A 17318-nucleotide genomic window follows, 5' to 3' on the forward strand; every position below is an offset into this window, starting at 1 on the left:
GCATCTTGGCTTTATATTCTTCAACCTTAGTTGCTGCAGGTTTATTCCTTACAGAAGTGGTTGAAGAAGCCTTTTTAGAGGGATTACTGTCAGCACTCTCAGGTGTCTGATCCTCCCTTGGCGTCTGAACGCCAGGATTGGGTGAAGATTGGGCGTTTAACGCCAACTTCTCTCCCTTCTCTGGCGTTTGAACGCCAGAACTGGGCAGGGAATGGGCGTTTAACGCCAGCTTTCTGGCTTTTGAACGCCAAAAGTAATCCTCTCTGGGCTCTTACTGTCCTCAGAGGGATTTTGGACAGTGGTTTGGTTATCCTCTGTCAATTGTTCCTTATTTGGATTTTTGCTACTTTGAGCAGTGTTATTCAATGTCTTCCCACTCCTCAGTTGAACTGCTTGACATTCTTCTGTTATCTGTTTAGATATCTGCTGTTTTGCTTGATTCAACTGCAGTTCTATGTTCTTGTTAGCAACTTTAGTTTCATGGAGCATCTCTTTAAATTCTGCTAACTGTTCTGTCATCAAGAGCAATTGTTGATTAAGCTCAATCATCTATTCTTGAGGATTAGGATCAGTGGCTACTGCCATGACTTCCCCTTTTGGAGAGAACTCATTGCTAGAGTACAAATATTGGTTTCTAGCAACAGTGTCTATGAGCTCTTGAGCCTCTTCAATTGTCTTCCTCATGTGTATAGATCCACCAGCTGAGTGGTCTAAAGACATCTGAGCTTTTTCTATAAGCCCATAGTAGAAGATGTCTAATTGTACCCACTCTGAAAACATTTCAGAGGGGCATTTTCTTAGCATACCTCTATACCTCTCCCAGGCATTATAAAGGGATTCATTATCCTCTTGTTTAAAGCCTTGGATGTCCAGCCTTAGCTGTGTCATCCTCTTTGGAGGGTAAAAGTGATTCAGGAATTTGTCTGATAACTGTTTCCATGTCCTTATGCTTGCTGTAGGTTGGTTATTCAACCACCTCTTAGCTTGATCTTTTACAGCAAATGGAAACAGTAATAGTCTGTAGACATCCTGATCTACCTCTTTATCATGTACTGTGTCAGCAATTTGCAAGAACTGTGCCAGAAACTCAGTAGGCTCTTCCTGTGGAAGACCGGAATACTGGCAATTTTGCTGCACTATGATAATGAGTTGAGGATTTAGCTCAAAGCTGCTTGCTTTGATGGGAGGTGTACAGATGCTACTCCCATATGCAGCTGTAATGGGGTTAGCATATGACTCCAGAGTCCTTCTGGACTGTTCAATCCCACTTAGGTCCATGATGGATAAAGGGAAATGATATGGATTGCAAGTAGATAAATTTTTTTTTGAATTAACCGAAAAAAATAAAATAAAACAAAAGAAAAATAAAATAACAATTCGAAAATTAAAAAAAATAAGATCAAAGCAAATTGAAAACTGAATCAATTAGTTAATTAAAAAGATTTTAAGATTAGCAATTAAAAAGATATGATTGAAAAATTTTATGAAAAAGATTTGGTTTTTGAAATGAGGAAAGAGAAAAACAACAAAATGACACCAAACTTAAAATTTTTAGAAAATCAAACACTAATTTTCGAAAATTTTAAGGGAAAAACACAAAGAGGACACCAAACTTAGAATTTTTACGGATCAAAAGGGACTAAAGACATGCAAATTCGAAAATTAAAAGAAAAACAAAGGCATGCAATTGACACCAAACTTAAAATATGAAACTAGACTCAACTAAAAGACTCTAAACCAACAAAAATAAAACAGTCCTAATCTAAGCAACAAGATAAGCCGTCAGTTGTCCAAACTCGAACAATCCCCGACAACGGCGCCAAAAACTTGGTGCACGAAATTGCAATCACACTTTTTGCAACCTCGCACAACTAACCAGCAAGTGCACTGGGTCGTCCAAGTAATACCTTACGTGAGTAAGGGTCGATCCCACGGAGATTGTCGGCTTGAAGCAAGCTATGGTTATCTTGTAAATCTTAGTCAGGATATCAATAATTATCAAGGTTAATTGTGAAAAGTAAAAGAACATGAAATAAGTACTTGTTTTGCAGTAATGGGGAACAGGTTGAGGTTTTGGAGATACTCCATCTTCTGAATCTCTGCTTTCCTACTGTCTTCTTCTTCAAGCACGCAAGGCTCCTTCCATGGCAAGCTGTATGCAAGGGTTTCACCGTTGTCAGTGGCTACCTCCCATCCTCTCAGTGGAAATGTTCAACGCACCCTGTCACGGCACGGCTATCCATCTGTCGGTTCTCAATCAGGTTGGAATAGAATCCAGTGATTCTTTTGCGTCTGTCACTAACGCCCAGCCCTCAGGAGTTTGAAGCTCGTCACAGTCATTCAATCATTGAATCCTACTCAGAATACCACAGACAAGGTTTAGACCTTCCGGATTCTCTTGAATGCCGCCATCAGTTCTAGCTTATACCACGAAGATTCTGATTAAAGAATCCAAGAGATATCTACTTAATCTAAGGTAGAACGGAGGTGGTTGTCAGGCACACGTTCATAGTTGAGAATGATGATGAGTGTCACGGATCATCACATTCATCCGGTTTAAGAACAAGTAATATCTTAGAATGGAAGCAAGCATGATTGAATGAAAAACAGTAGTAATTGCATTAATCCATCAAGACACAGCAGAGCTCCTCACCCCCAACCATGGGGTTTAGAGACTCATGCCATGGAAGGTACACAAAGAAACGTGTAAAGTGTCATGAGGTAGAGATACAATGTCAAAAGATCCTATTAATAGTGAACTAGTAACCTAGGGTATACAGAAATGAGTAAATGACGTAAAAATCCACTTCTGGGTCCACTTAGTGTGTGCTTGGGCTGAGCATTGAAGCTTTCGTGTGTAGAGACTTTTTCTGGAGTTAAACGCCAGCTTTCATGCCAGTTTGGGCGTTTAACTCCAATTTTTATGCCAGTTCCAGCGTTAAACGCTGGGAATTCTGAAGCTGATTTGCAACGCCAGTTTGGGCCATCAAATCTCGGGCAAAGTATGGACTATTATACATTTCTGGAAAGCCCAGGATGTCTACTTTCTAACGCCGTTGAGAGCGCGCCAATTGGGCTTCTGTAGCTCCAGAAAATCCACTTTGAGTGCAGGGAGGTCAGAATCCAACAGCATCTGCAGTCCTTTTCAGCCTCTGAATCAGATTTTCGCTCAGGACCCTCAATTTCAGCCAGAAAATACCTGAAATCACAGAAAAACACACAAACTCATAGTAAAGTCCAGAAAAGTGAATTTTAACTAAAAACTAATAAAAATATACCAAAAACTAACTAGATCATACTAAAAACACACTAAAAACAATGTCAAAAAGCGTATAAATTATCCGCTCATCAATGGCCCGACATTTATCTGGGTTTGCCTCGATTCCTCTCTGTGTGATCATGAAACCCAAGAATTTACCGGCTTCTACTGTGAAGGTGCATTTTGTGGGATTGAGTCGCATACCGTGCCGTCTTATAGTGTCGAATACTTGGGTCAGATCGGATAATAACATCTCTTCGCTTCGTGTCTTTACTAGCATGTCGTTCACGTAGGCTTCCATGATTTTTCCGATGTGGTCCGAAAAAACTTTATTCATTAATCTTTGATAAGTGGCTCCTGCATTTTTAAGACCGAAGGGCATGACAATGTAGCAGTAGTTTGCCTTTGGGGTTAAGAATGAAGTTTTCTATTGGTCGGGTGGGTACATTGGGATTTGGTTGTATCCCGAGTATGCATCCATAAATGAGAGGTATTTATATCCAGAGGAGGCGTCGACCAGTAAGTCGATGCTGGGGAGTGGATAAGGATCTTTTGGGCAGGCTTTGTTGAGATTAGTGTAGTCAGTGCACATTCGCCACTTCCCGTTTGATTTTTTCACCAATACGACGTTAGCAAGCCATAGTGGGTATTTGACTTCTCTTATGAAACCTGCCTCCAGTAGAGCTTGCACCTGCTCTTCCATAGCTTGAGAGCGTTTTGGTCCCAGTTTTCTACGCCTCTGTTGCACCGGCCGAGATCTTGGGTAGACTGCTAGCTTGTGGCACATTAGCTTGGGATCTATGCATGGCATGTCTGCGGCCATCCACGCAAAAAGGTCGACGTTATCTCGTAGAAACTGTATAAGTGCTTCTTTTATGGCTCCTTTTAGGAGTGTGCCGATATTGTTTGTTTGGTCTGGGGTATCCCCGATCTGGATTTCCTCTATTTCACCTTCAGGTTGTGGGCGGAGTTCTTCCCGCCTCTGAACTCCACCGAGCTCGATTGTGTGGAATTCTTTTCCTCCGCTTCTGAGGTCTAGACTTTCATTGTAACAGCGGCGTGCCGTCTTCTGATCTGCTTTTATTGAAGCATCCCTTCTTGGGTTGGGAATTTCATGCATAAATGTGGAGTTGAGACTATTACACCAAGCTGATTTAATGTTGTCGGGCCTATTAAGGCGTTATAGGCTGAGCCTACGTCGACCACGATGTAATCTATCTTGAGTGTTATTGACTGGTTTCCCTTTCCAAAGGTTGTGTACAATGAGATGTATCCCAGTGGTTGAACTGGGGCGTCTCCTAGTCCGAACAGGCTGTTCGGATATGCTCTGAGTTCTTTTTCTTCTAAGCCGAGCTTGTCGAAGGCAGTATTGAACAAGATGCCGGTGGAACTCCATTAGTCTATCAGTGTGCGGTTGAGGTTTGCATTCGCCAGTATAACAGTGATGACCATGGGATCATCATGTCCTAAGATTATACCAGATGCATCTTCTTTGGTGAAGGTAATTGGGGGAATGTCGGGTGCTTCCTCCTTTCCTTTGACATAATATACCTCTTTAAGATATCTTTTGCGAGATGATTTGGAGACTCCTCCTCCCGCAAATCTGCCGTGTATCATGTGGACGTGTCTTTCTGGTGTACGGGGTGACTTCTCGGTTCGTCCGATATCTTCTTCCCTTCTTCTTTTTCCTTGTTCATCTTCCCGGGTGGCCAGAAACCGATCTAGCTTCCCCTCTCTTACTAGTTTTTCGATGACGTTTTTAAGTCAAAATTTTCATTGGTGGAATGTCTGCAGATTCGATGGTATTCACAATATTCAGCCCGATTTTCTCCTCCTTTTTTTCCTTTGAGTGGTCGAGCTGGGGGTATTCTTTCAGTGTTGCATACTTCTCTTTAGACGTCCACGAGAGACACCCGAAGGGGGTGTAATTGTGATATTTTTTATTTTTTTCTCCATGTCGATCTTCCTTCTTTTTGAATTCTTTGTCTTTATCCCGGGAGGTGAATCCAGATTTTGAGGTCTCTCCTAGTCGAGAGTTTTCCTCTATGTTGATATATTTTTCTGCTCGTTCTTGTACTTCGTTTAGAGATGCGGTGTGCATTTTTTATATAGATTGGCTAAAAGGTCCCTTTCACAACCCATTGATGAGGCCCATAATGGCAGCCTCTGTTGGTAGGTTCTGTATGTCTAGGCATGTTTTGTTGAGTCTTTCCATGTAGTTGCGGAGAGTTTTCCGTTCTCCTTGCCTGATTCCTAATAGACTTGGAGCGCGCTTAGCCTTATCTTTTTTGATGGAAAATCTGGCCAAAAATTTCTTGGCTAATTCGTCGAAACTTGAGATGGACCTAGGAGGTAGATTGTCGAACCATCGGATTGCCGTCTTTGTTAAAGTAGTTGGAAAGGCTTTGCAACGAACTGCATCTGAGGCGTCAGTGAGGTACATTCTACTTCTGAAGTTGCTGAGGTGATGGCCGGGATCCGTAGTGCTGTCGTATAGTGTCATATCTGGGGCTTTAAAGTCTTTAGGGATTTTTGTCTTCATGATCTCCTTGGTAAATGGATCTTGTTCCTTGTGGGAGTTGTCCTCATGAGGGGATTGGTTGGCTTTGGTCTTGAGATCGGCTTCGAGTTTTAGGAATTTGTCCTCCAATTCCCGGTGTCGCCTTATTTCCTTCTGTAAGTCTTTTTCAGCCTCTCGTTGACGTAGAGCGTCTTCCTCAAGTTGTTTTAGACGGTCTTGATATATCTCCATGGCTCCCGAGTTTGAATTCTTTTTGTTGTTAGGCTGAGGAGTATTCTCTGGGGTAGTGTCCACGTTTTTATGTGGTGTTCTATCCTCCACGTCTGAATTATGATCGTTGTCATGGTTGTTCGCCATAGTGATGGGATGACTTCCAGGTTCCCCAGCAACGGCGCCAATGTTCCGAGGATTACCTGAAACTGTAGGTCGATCTCAGACGAGATCTCCTGTGCTGGTCAGAGCTGACGTGTCCGGCTGTGCTAGACCTAGTGACGGTATTGATCCTTCGTCCCCGGAGGGTAGGGGTACCTGCAAGGGACTCCGATGCTTAAGTTAGCAAGGGTATTAAGCAGGTATTGAGTAGAATCAGAGTATGAGTTATACCTGGGTACTCCAGTGTATTTATAATGGTGTAGAGAGACCTTCCTTAGATAAGATAAGTTAGTTATCTTATCTTATCTTTATCTTCGAGCAAGGTCATCTTATCTTTAAGGGAACCGCCTTCATTTCTATAGGCTTGGGCTGCCTTTAAATTCGGTCGTGTTCCTCTGTTTGGGCCCTTTATTGGGCTTTCCTGATAGTTTGGCTGAGCTCTTTGAGAAGAGGTCGGATTGTCCTGACCTAAGGAGGTCGGTCGCTTTGTCGGTATAATATCCCGGGTCGGACAGCTCAACCCAGAGTATGAACAACTCCCCAAATCAACGAGAAGGAAAACCACAGGCTACCTATCTGGGTCCACACGAAACTCAGAGATCCCAAAAGAAATTTCTTAGTATCCAAATTGGGGGCCCTTTCCCATGCATCTCGGAAAAACCCCACGATAACCTCCTCTACCTCATCCAAGTCTTTCAGGTCATATTTCTCCACAGAAGAGGCCTCTAACCAGTAAAGAGGAAATCGTGGGTTGGAGTTCTCATCAAGAAAAAAAGGATGATGACCCTCTACCGCTTGAACTTTGAAGAAAAAGATTTTAAAATCATGGAAGGAATCGTCAGAAATAGAGAAGACTTTCCGACCTTGAATGGCCCGGAAAGAGATTCACTGCTGCTTATTATTCTGCCCACTGAAGGGCTTGGTCATATGAAAAAATTAAAGAAAATCTTTAAAGAAGTCAGAAAATATAATTCTCGGCTAACTAGTTGATAAATTTTCATGAAACTCCAAGAGTTGGGGTGAAGCTGGGTAGGAGCAACTCGGCAATGGGACAACACCTCCATCTCAAAATCAGAGAAAGGCAAAGAAATCCTGAGACGAGTAAAAAAGCAATCGTACATAAAAAGAAAATGGGGGTCAGATCCAGTAACCCTGCCATAACAAACCCGGTTACCAGGACCCGGGGCCAACAACTCATACTTGGGTTCATCCTCCTCTAAGACACAGATTCTATGATGAAGACGGAGTTCAGAGAGATAGTCGGTGTCCACTAAGGGCTCTTCCCCAAGAACAGTATCATCTACCCACTCAGAAACATGAGAAGTCATTTGTTCTAGTAAAAAGAAATAGGAGAAAAGGCGACGAGACCTACAGAGGAAAAGGAAAAAGATCAAAAACAGGGCCTCTAAAAGGTCCAAAGCAGAGTCACTAGACCTACCAATAGACTCACTATGAACACGCAAAAAACTCCTCTAAATACGCAAGATAAAGTATTTAAATAAAAAGGAGAAAAAAAAGGCTAACCTTTGTTGATAAAAGCGAAAAGAAGAAGGGGCAACGGCAAACGCAACGCTCTAAGAAGGAAGGGCTAGAAAGCTTTCTCTTTGGAAAAATAAGGATTGCAGGTAAGGGATTTCAGAAAACGAAAGAAGATAGAGAAAAGAGAGGGAAAAGTATTTATAAACACACCAGGGGCAAAATGATAAAAACGATGCAATCATTAAAGGAACGCGCCGTTACCAATGTAACTGCTCCCACATGTAAATGCAAAAACCTATAACGGACGCGATGTTTGATTAGACGCGAAGGTTGAGAAATTTGAATCACGTCGGTTTCTACAGCGCGTCGGCTACAAGCCCGAGTTCAAATACTCGAATCCAACTCATAAGTAAAAGAGGTCGGACTCGAGTAAGGACACTGTTCATACCATGACCCATCGCTAGGGCCCAAGTCCAAACACACCAAAAGGACCAATCCAAATATTGACCTTCGTTTCCCACCGACCTCCTCAGAGGAGGTCGGATTCAACACAGATCCCACTTCAAAAAAGTCGGGCTCGAAAGATAGCTGGCAGATAACACTTATTCAAATAAGTAATTGCCCCTAAAATCTTTCAACCCACTTCCGGGAGCCATATCTCAACTTCCTTAAGATAAAGGGACGGTTATCCTCCTTAAAAGGTGGAATTACTCCAACGATAGTTATTGGATGACCACTATAAATACACTGTCACCCCTAAGGTATCTCTAAGGTCCAATACTCTGTAAACCTGCTAAACCCTTAGCTAACTTAGGCATCAGAGTATCTTTACAGGTACCACCCCCATCTCATCATACATACAAGTCGGACGGCAGCTCACAGACGCAAACCAAGTCGGAGACCGCCTCCTCCGAACGATTAGACTAACATTACCAGTCCAATTCATTAATCTCCGATTACCCATCGTAACAGTACTCATTAGTCATTAAGCATGAAGAAATACATAGAAAATTTATATGGAAAAAAGAGGTTTTTTTTTTCTAATAATAATAAATTCGTGGATATAATTAAAAAATAGTTTTATAATCTGAACAATCATACTAAAAGAGAGTATTTAGTAGCAAATTCCACATTTTACTGGCAAAATAATCATAAAAATGTCAGTTTTAATATGGTTTTAAAATAACTATAAAAAAATAGGCAAGTGTGTATTTTTCTATAAGAATGTGTATGTGTAAAATAAGCGTACATCTTTATATACTTTTTAATGGTTGTCAATTGCAATCATCCAAACTAACCATAAAAATAACATTTTCTTTAATACTGAAATTTGATTCTCACAAGTCCTTTGATCTCAACTACAGACTAATAATGGCGGTTTCTCTATTTGGGAGTCTCAGAGAGCCTACCGATGGCTGGAGGTAAAAAACATTGGAACTTAGTTGTGTAACACAATTCTAATTACTACAGAAATTCAATCCAACAGAATTCTTTGAGAGCGTTCTCGTTGAAATCGAGTAAGATTTAAACTTGATAAATACGTTTTAAAAATGTTATATATACAAAAAAAATTAGTAATATGTACTATGTATTTCAAAATATATATATATAACATAGTTGAATAAATTTGCGTGTATGTTACTATTATTTTATGTTGATGCCAATTTTAACCCTACTTTTTTTTGTAATATTTATAAATTAATTTGACAAATATTATATTCAAATATATGAATACACTAAATCAATATAATATGAACAAGAAAAGTGTGTAAATGTGCATATTAATAATGAATAATATTACAGAATCAATTATTTTCAGTTAATATTAATTAATTTTTTAAAAAATTATTTTTTTATTTTAAATTATAAATCTTAAATTATAAAATTTTAATCCTACATTTTAAATTATAAAATTTAAACTTTGAATTTTTAAAAAAATAAAAATTCTTAGAGTTAAAAAATAAAAATTAATTAATATTAAATAACTAAAAATGGATTTTTATTCTTTCTAGTTAACAATATATTGTGAAATAGGTATGTGGACTGCACATCATCAATAGTACAAGGGTTGGTCACATTCAGAGAGCTATACACAAAGGTGAAAATTCAGGTGCAGTCGATTTCAAGTGAAGTTGATATTTGAGAATCGTTAGATGATTTGACTGATTTGGCTAAATTTTCATCTAACGATTTTGAGATATCAATTTCACGTGAAGTCGACTTCACTTGAGTTTTCACCGTACACAAATCACAGAAGAAAAGAAATAGATCACTCCATTTCTAAGGCAACCCGTTACATTGAAAATGCACAAAATCTAGACGGTTCATGGTATTGTATTTTTCATTTGCTAATAACTTCTTCCAATTGTAAACTTTTTCCATTATAAGAATTCATTGGTCATTAGATCAGTTTGGATCAAAACAAAAATCGCTTAACAATAAATTAATAAAAAACCAAAAAAATCAATAAAAAATCGATTAATCTATTGAACCAGTACTATTTTTAGCAGTTAATTAATTTAAAATAATAAATAAAAAATTAATCTTTTTGAAAAATGTATATTTTATTTAAATATTATTTTATTATATTCAGTTTAATTTTGATTAAATTTTTATACTCTTAATTTTATACAGGTATGGTTGTTGGGGGGTTTGCTATACATATGGCACATCATGGTTTGCTGTGGAAGGCACTAAAAGCTGTTGGAAAGAACTACCATAACAGTCCTTCGTTGCGCAAAGCATGTGAATTTTTGTTGTCAAAACAACTTCCTAATGGTGGTTGGGGTGAAAGTTACTTGTCATGCCCAAACAAGGTCTATATATATTACTTTCCTTTTGCTCTGAATTGTGCACCATGCTAAAATAAAGTGAAGAATTTGGTTACATAGTTCTACTCACATTATATGTTAATTTTCTTGTCAAACAGGTGTACAAAAATATAGAAGATCACCGCATAAATCTAGTTCAAACTTCATGGGCTTTATTGGCACTTATTAACGCAGGGCAGGTTGGTAGCCGAAAACAAAATTAAACTAATGTGTGTGTGTTTTTAATATTTTGTTAAGGGCTTGAAGGCTAAGGTATGTAAAATATTTTATGACTAAAACAAAGGTTTTGTAAATATTTAATAAACGTTGCATTAACATATGAAATGACAAATATATCGAATCAATAATATTTTTAAGGTAGCAAATATTGTGAATTGAAGGTAGTGGTAATGAATTTTCGTCTTTTTATTTCTTAATTGGTATACAAATAACTAAAATAACAAATATTATGAATACAGGAGACGATATAAAACATGATCGACAGTACATGTGATGGTACTGTATTAAAATTTAAAACGAGAGAATGAAGTTCCTTTTTCTCCCATTTCTTTATTTTATGTTATGAGAGAATGAAGATTTTTAGATGCAAAATATGAATATTGTGCTAATTACTTCAGTTTTGGTTAAGGCTGAGATTGATCCTACACCCATACACAAAGGAATAAAGTTAATAATTAATTCACAAATGGAAGATGGAGACTTTCCTCAACCGGTAATTACTTCATATATTAATTTTCTTAGCACTTGGTATATAATGTGCGTGTTTCTGTCATCAATATAATTTTAATAATTTCCGATCCAATTATTTAAAAAAAATTACAGGATGCCACAGGAATGTTTTATAGGATCGGAACTGTACTATCAACTATGCATCATATCGAAACATCTTTTCAATATGGGCTTTGGGAGAGTATCGCCGGAGAGTTTTGCATGCATGAACAACTACATCTATATAATAATTTAATTATCAAAGTTATCAAATTCTCGAATTTACTCCTACACTTTTCTAAGTTGCTTTTATAATAATAATATGGTTGCTTGTGTACAATATGTAAAATGTGTTTCGTATTCCATATGTATTTGTGTTGATCGAAAAATATATTCAATCAGAGTAAATTGATTCGGAGCAAATCAGAGATAGTTTCTCAAGAAGGGGTACACGTAAGCGTGAGGTTGGAAGTAATTGGCGCAGTTTGGGTTTTCGATTCACTTTGTAATCGGATAAGCTTAATCGAGTAAGAGATTTGAGATGGGTAATCGAATAAGGCGTTTAATAGGTGAATCAAAGAGTCATGATAGTGAAACAGTTAGTGACTTTCATCACGCGAGAAAATCGTGGGAAACGTCTACAATCAAGTAGCGGGAACGGTTACTAAGGATAATTACATTCAAAGGTTTAATTTTGCAATTGATTGTAATTAATTGTCAGTTATAGTAGATGGATTATAAATACCAGGAAACATTAGTGAATGAGGGTTGGAACTTTTACTCAGAAAAACACTCAAACACACTCACACCCCAGTGAATTCCTGAGTCTGCAATCGAGTAACTTTTCTGTAGGGTTCCTTCCATCTTTTCATCCTTTCAATTTACTTTTCTATAAATTTAACATTTCAAGTAATTTCATTATTCCAAGTGTTATCTATTTTCATTGTCCAATTTATCTTTCTGCATTTTAGATTTCTATGTCAAAGTCCTTCGATTCAATTAAAGGCATTTTATTGTTTTCTTTTAAATTTCAATGCAAACCTTTCTGCTTTCTGCACCTTTAATATTTGAAAACTTTAATCTTTACGCTTCTTTTATCAATTTGCAAAGTTTCTTTATTTTTTATTTTCAATACTTGTCTAATCGAAGACACTTTGATGCACTTTTAAAAAACTGGTACTCGCACAGCGGAGTAGATTTCGCTCCCAGACCACTAGATATCGAACCACCATCGATTTGCTAAAATTCGACAAAACAAATTAGTACGCCTGGTGAGACAGTTTTAAATCGAAGTGTGTCAAATAAATTTTTTCAATATTACTTGGTGTGTGCGATTACGGAGTGGGAAAATTATTCACATGGCTGATGAGATATTGATTGTGAATGATGGTTCATCCACTAATGAGAGCATACCAGTATTTGTGTAACAGGCCAACGTGTCTTCACGTTTGGAGGCTGCAATTGAAACTGAGAGTATAGTCATTACGACTATTCAAACTAGAAATGTTGGACATAATATTCGCCCACGTAGCCCTGTGCTACCATATCAACCTCCATTGACCGCTGGTTGGCCCCCTTATGGTCTTTCTCCTGGTTATACCCCACCCTGTGGGTAGTTTTGTTACGCCTGTCTGTTTTGGGAATGCAAATAGAGTGAATAAATGAATAATGTTCAAAACCCACAACAACATTCTGAGTATTCTTGTGATTATAATGTGGGCTCCACTTCAAATGCTGTGAATTCAATGGCAATATATCGACAACAAGTGGAAGAAAGTCACCATGACTTAGTCAATTTGTTGACTCAGCAAATGACTACGATTCTGAATCCCATGATAGCTTATCATGAATCAAGATTCGAGCGTCTTTCTAGACAAGTCGAAAGGATTGCTCAAATTGTTGATTATGATGAAGGTGAGAGGCATATTGCCAGGGGAAATAACAAAGGAGTAGAAAATATTTTTTAAAATGAAAATAATGTTTTAAATCAAGAAAATCCTTATGTGGTTCCCCGAGGTCAAAATGCTGATGATGTTCTAGCTAGATTACGTGCTAATTATGGTGGTGAGCATTATCAAGTCACTAGAATTGTGGAAGAAGTATTAAATAGGGTTGGATTGAATGTTGGTTTTATGAATCAACCACATTTTGTGTTTGCTTTTTCCCAAGTTATTCAAATGGCTGAAGTGCCAAGAGGGATCCAAAAATAGTCACAAAATTTGCTGGTGAAGTCGGAGAATCGACTACTGAACATGTTGCTCATTATTTGGTCGAGATTGGGAATCTGGCTAATGATGAAAATTTGAAAATGAAATTTTTCCTTCTTCACTGACGAAGAATGCATTTACTTGGTTTTCAAATCCCAGGCCAAATTTGATCACAACATGGAATCAGTTAGAAAATGCTTTTCACGCTCAATTTTATCGAGGGGAAATGAATGTAGCAGTTACTGATCTAGTGGCTTTGAAACGTGAAGATGGTGAAACCATCGATGATATTTAATATGTTTCAAAAATGCTAGAACTAGATGCTATGTGACATTACTCGAGAGTGAGATAGTGAAAATAGCAACCATGGGGTTAGGATTCTATATGCATAGAAAATTGCTTAGTGTGCATATTCCTGATTTGGCCCATTTGGCTAAAAAAGTTCGACAAACCAAACTTATGAAAAAAGAGAAAGAAAATTATAGAAGTGAGCAGAAGTCAAAGAGTAAACCTTTTACTCGAAAAGAAAAGGTTGCTTATGTAAACATGGAGTCATTAGAGGAGGAATTCGATTTCGAAACTGAAGTTGATTTGGCCGAACTTAAGAAAGGTCCTCCATATATTTGCTCTTTACTGAAAAAGCTTCCTAGTAATAAAAAGTCGAATGTGTTGCTTAAAGATAAACAATTAGTTTTTCCTGATGGTAGAACTTTGCTTTCCATGAAAGATTTGAAAGGAAAGCCTTACTATAAATTTCACCAAGCAACAAGTCATTCGACTAACAGTTGTGTCCATTTCAGGGGCTTGATTCAAGAAGCAATAATAGAAGGACGACTGAAATTCGATGACGGCAAGAAAGAGATGTAGGTTAATGTGGATCCCTTCGAAGTTGATGCTAGTTATGTTGAACCTTGTCTAGGGGTGAACATGGTTGGCATATCTTATGACTTTGATATGGCTCTGGATGATTTTGAGTCACAAGTGAGATCTGTATAGCCTAGAACAAGGGATGGTTTGCTAGATTTCTTGGTTCAATAGAAGATCAAAGACCGGGACGTATCTCTGTGTCCACGGTGCAATGCTGTCTTTGATGCTGAAGCGGCAGCAATCTTTGAGAAGAAAAGGATGAAGAAAGAATTGGCTCATAGGAAAGAGCAAGCACGCCAGAGGCAGCCAATTCGACGTGTGGAGGGTTCAAGTTCAAAGATCCCTCAGCATGATTTAACTGCACCTTTAAGCCGATCTCAAGCTATAGGTGTTCAGTGGATAAGGAATTATCAAGAATTCTAAAGGTGTGATCGTCTATATCGACGTAATCCTCAATGGGGGCATCGAGCACCTTCTCGGAATCAATACGCCTTTTATCGAGGACGAGCCAGGGGTTATCTAAGAGGAAGAGGGGGAAGAAGAAGTTTCAATCAGAGTAAGAAACTTCAAATAGAGACAGAAAAAGAGGTAAGCAAGGGGGCAACACCTTCTGTGCATTCTCGAATCGTCTTTCCTTCTGATGGAGAGACTTATCCCAAGAAAATTCCATCACCTGTAAAGATGGAAAAAGGGAAAGTAGTGGCTCAGTCCTCAGGAATTGATAAAAATAAAGATCTCGATGTTGATGAAGAGTATTTTGATGAAGGGGATGATGATATGATAGGGACGATCTCGATCATTCCAACTAAATATCTTGGGGAATGCGAGAGTAATCCAGATGAGGATTATGATCAAGAAGATGAGGAGGCTTTCTCCTTTATTAGAATTGAAGATGAACCAGGGTACTTTCCTCGGCCTACTGAGAAACAAATGTCCTACTTATGCCCACTCCATATTACTGCTATTTTGAACGGATTCAAAATAAACAAAGTGTTGATTGACGGTGGGGCAGCAATTAGTCTTCTTCCTGAAAGGATGTTAGGAAAAGTAAGGAAATATTTTGAGAAATTGGTCCCTACAAACATTGCTGTAACTGATTTTAGTAGGGCTTCTACGCCAGCAAAAGGGCTGGTTACTTTAACTGTGAAGGTTGGGTCATCTGAAAGACATTCCGTATTTGTGGTAGTCCCATCAAAGGCCAGTTATAATGCTTTGTTGGGACGAGATTGGATTCATGGTATAGGGGTTGTACCTTCTACTGTGCATCAAAGTGTGCTTCTATGGACTAAGGAAGGAAAGCCTGAGGTCGTCAAAGCAGATTCGAATTTATATATTGAACAACTGCATGTTGATTTCAAGATATATAGCCGTAAGTTAAAACCTTTAAATGTTGATCCATCACTGAACCCTTATAATTGTTAAGGGTGTTATCTGTCCTCAGAAGGTTTTTCGGTGAAGCTTCGCTACCCTGAATTGGGCTTCGAGCCGACTGGTTGGGACTGTCTTTCTTGAAGACTTTGAAGACTGCACTGTGGGCCAGGTTGAGGAAGTTTCCGACTACCTGGTAACATTGCATAATTATTTAAATAATTTTCAGTTTTTAGAAAATAAAGATGATTCTTCTGATAAAGTTGAATCAGATAGGGTTAGTAAACTTATTAATTGTAATATGTTCCATTCGACACCTACAGTCGAATTCTTGTAATGAAACTAATAATGCGAGCCGGACTGCCGATTTAATAGCAGAGGCTCATTGTGTGGAAAATAAAAATGACGATTTAATCAAAGATGAAGTTTCTTCTATTTCTGATGATTCTATTGATTTCACTTTTGATTACATCTATGATTTAGAACCGTTGGGATTCGAAAAATATTCAATCAAAGAGGATGATTATTATAAAGGGTTTGAATCTCAAGATCCCTTAGAAGAAATTAATCTAGGAACTCCTGATGATATTCAAATTACATACATTTGTAAAGATCTTGTTGATCCTTTTCGAACTGAACTCTTCAATCTTTTACATGAGTTTAAAGATTATTTTGCTTGGGATTATCATGAGATGTCTGGTCTTGATCCTTCATTAGTGGAACATCGATTAGCATTGAAACCCAATGCTCGACTTGTGAAACAAACTCCAAGACATTTTGCTCCTGAAATTAATATAAAAATTAAAGAAGAGATAGAACACTTAATCAAAGCCAAATTTATTTGAACTGCACGTCATGTTGAATGGGTATCGAATATTGTTCCTGTTATGAAGAAGAATGGGAAGTTAAGAGCATGCATTGATTTTTGAGATTTGAATAATGCTACTCCAAAAGACGAGTATTTTATGCCTATCACAAATATGTTAATCGATTCTGTAGCAGGGAATGAAATCCTTATTTTCATGGATGGTTATTCTAGATATAACCAGATTTTCATTGCAGAAGACGATGTAGCAAAAAATGCCTTTCGTTGTCCTGGGACGTTAGGTACTTATGAATGGGTAGTTATACCTTTTGGTTTGAAAAATGTTGAAGCAACATATCAGCGAGCAATCAATGCCATTTTCCATGAATTTATTGGAAAATTTATGAAAGTATATATCGATGATGTTATGGACAAATCAATTTCGGTAAATCAACACATCGATCATTTAAGGAGAGCATTTCTTACTATGAGAAAGAAAGGGTTAAAAATGAATCCTTTGTAGTGTGCTTTTGGTGTATCGGCTGGAAATTTCTTGGATTTTTTTGTTCATAAAAAAGGAATTGCTATCGACAAAAATAAAGCAGATGCGATATTGTCATTGTCAGCGCCCAAATCAAAGAAAGAAGTACAATCTTTCTTAGGTAAAGTAAATTGTCTTCGAAGATTCATTTCGCATATCGAACTAGAGTGTTTGCGCCTTTAGTAAAGTTGAAAAATAACTCACAATTTGAATGGACAGCAGAACATCAGTCGGCATTTGATTTGATTAAGACTTATTTGTCTAAAGCCCCGATTATGACGAATGTTCGTCTATCTGAGCCCTTAAATTATATATTGCAGCGTCTGGAGATACTATAGGGTGTATGTTAGCTCAAGATGA

At 37.9% G+C, this 17318-nt stretch overlaps 1 pseudogene; it reads left to right on the forward strand.

Annotated features, from left to right (window-relative positions):
• Positions 1-9002: 9002 nt before the first annotated feature.
• On the forward strand, positions 9003-11450 carry LOC112801993 (lupeol synthase-like; annotated as a pseudogene).
• The last annotated feature ends 5868 nt before the right edge of the window (positions 11451-17318 follow it).

Source organism: Arachis hypogaea, chromosome 5 (assembly GCF_003086295.3).
Source record: "Arachis hypogaea cultivar Tifrunner chromosome 5, arahy.Tifrunner.gnm2.J5K5, whole genome shotgun sequence".
In the NCBI taxonomy this organism is placed as follows: Eukaryota; Viridiplantae; Streptophyta; class Magnoliopsida; order Fabales; family Fabaceae; genus Arachis; species Arachis hypogaea.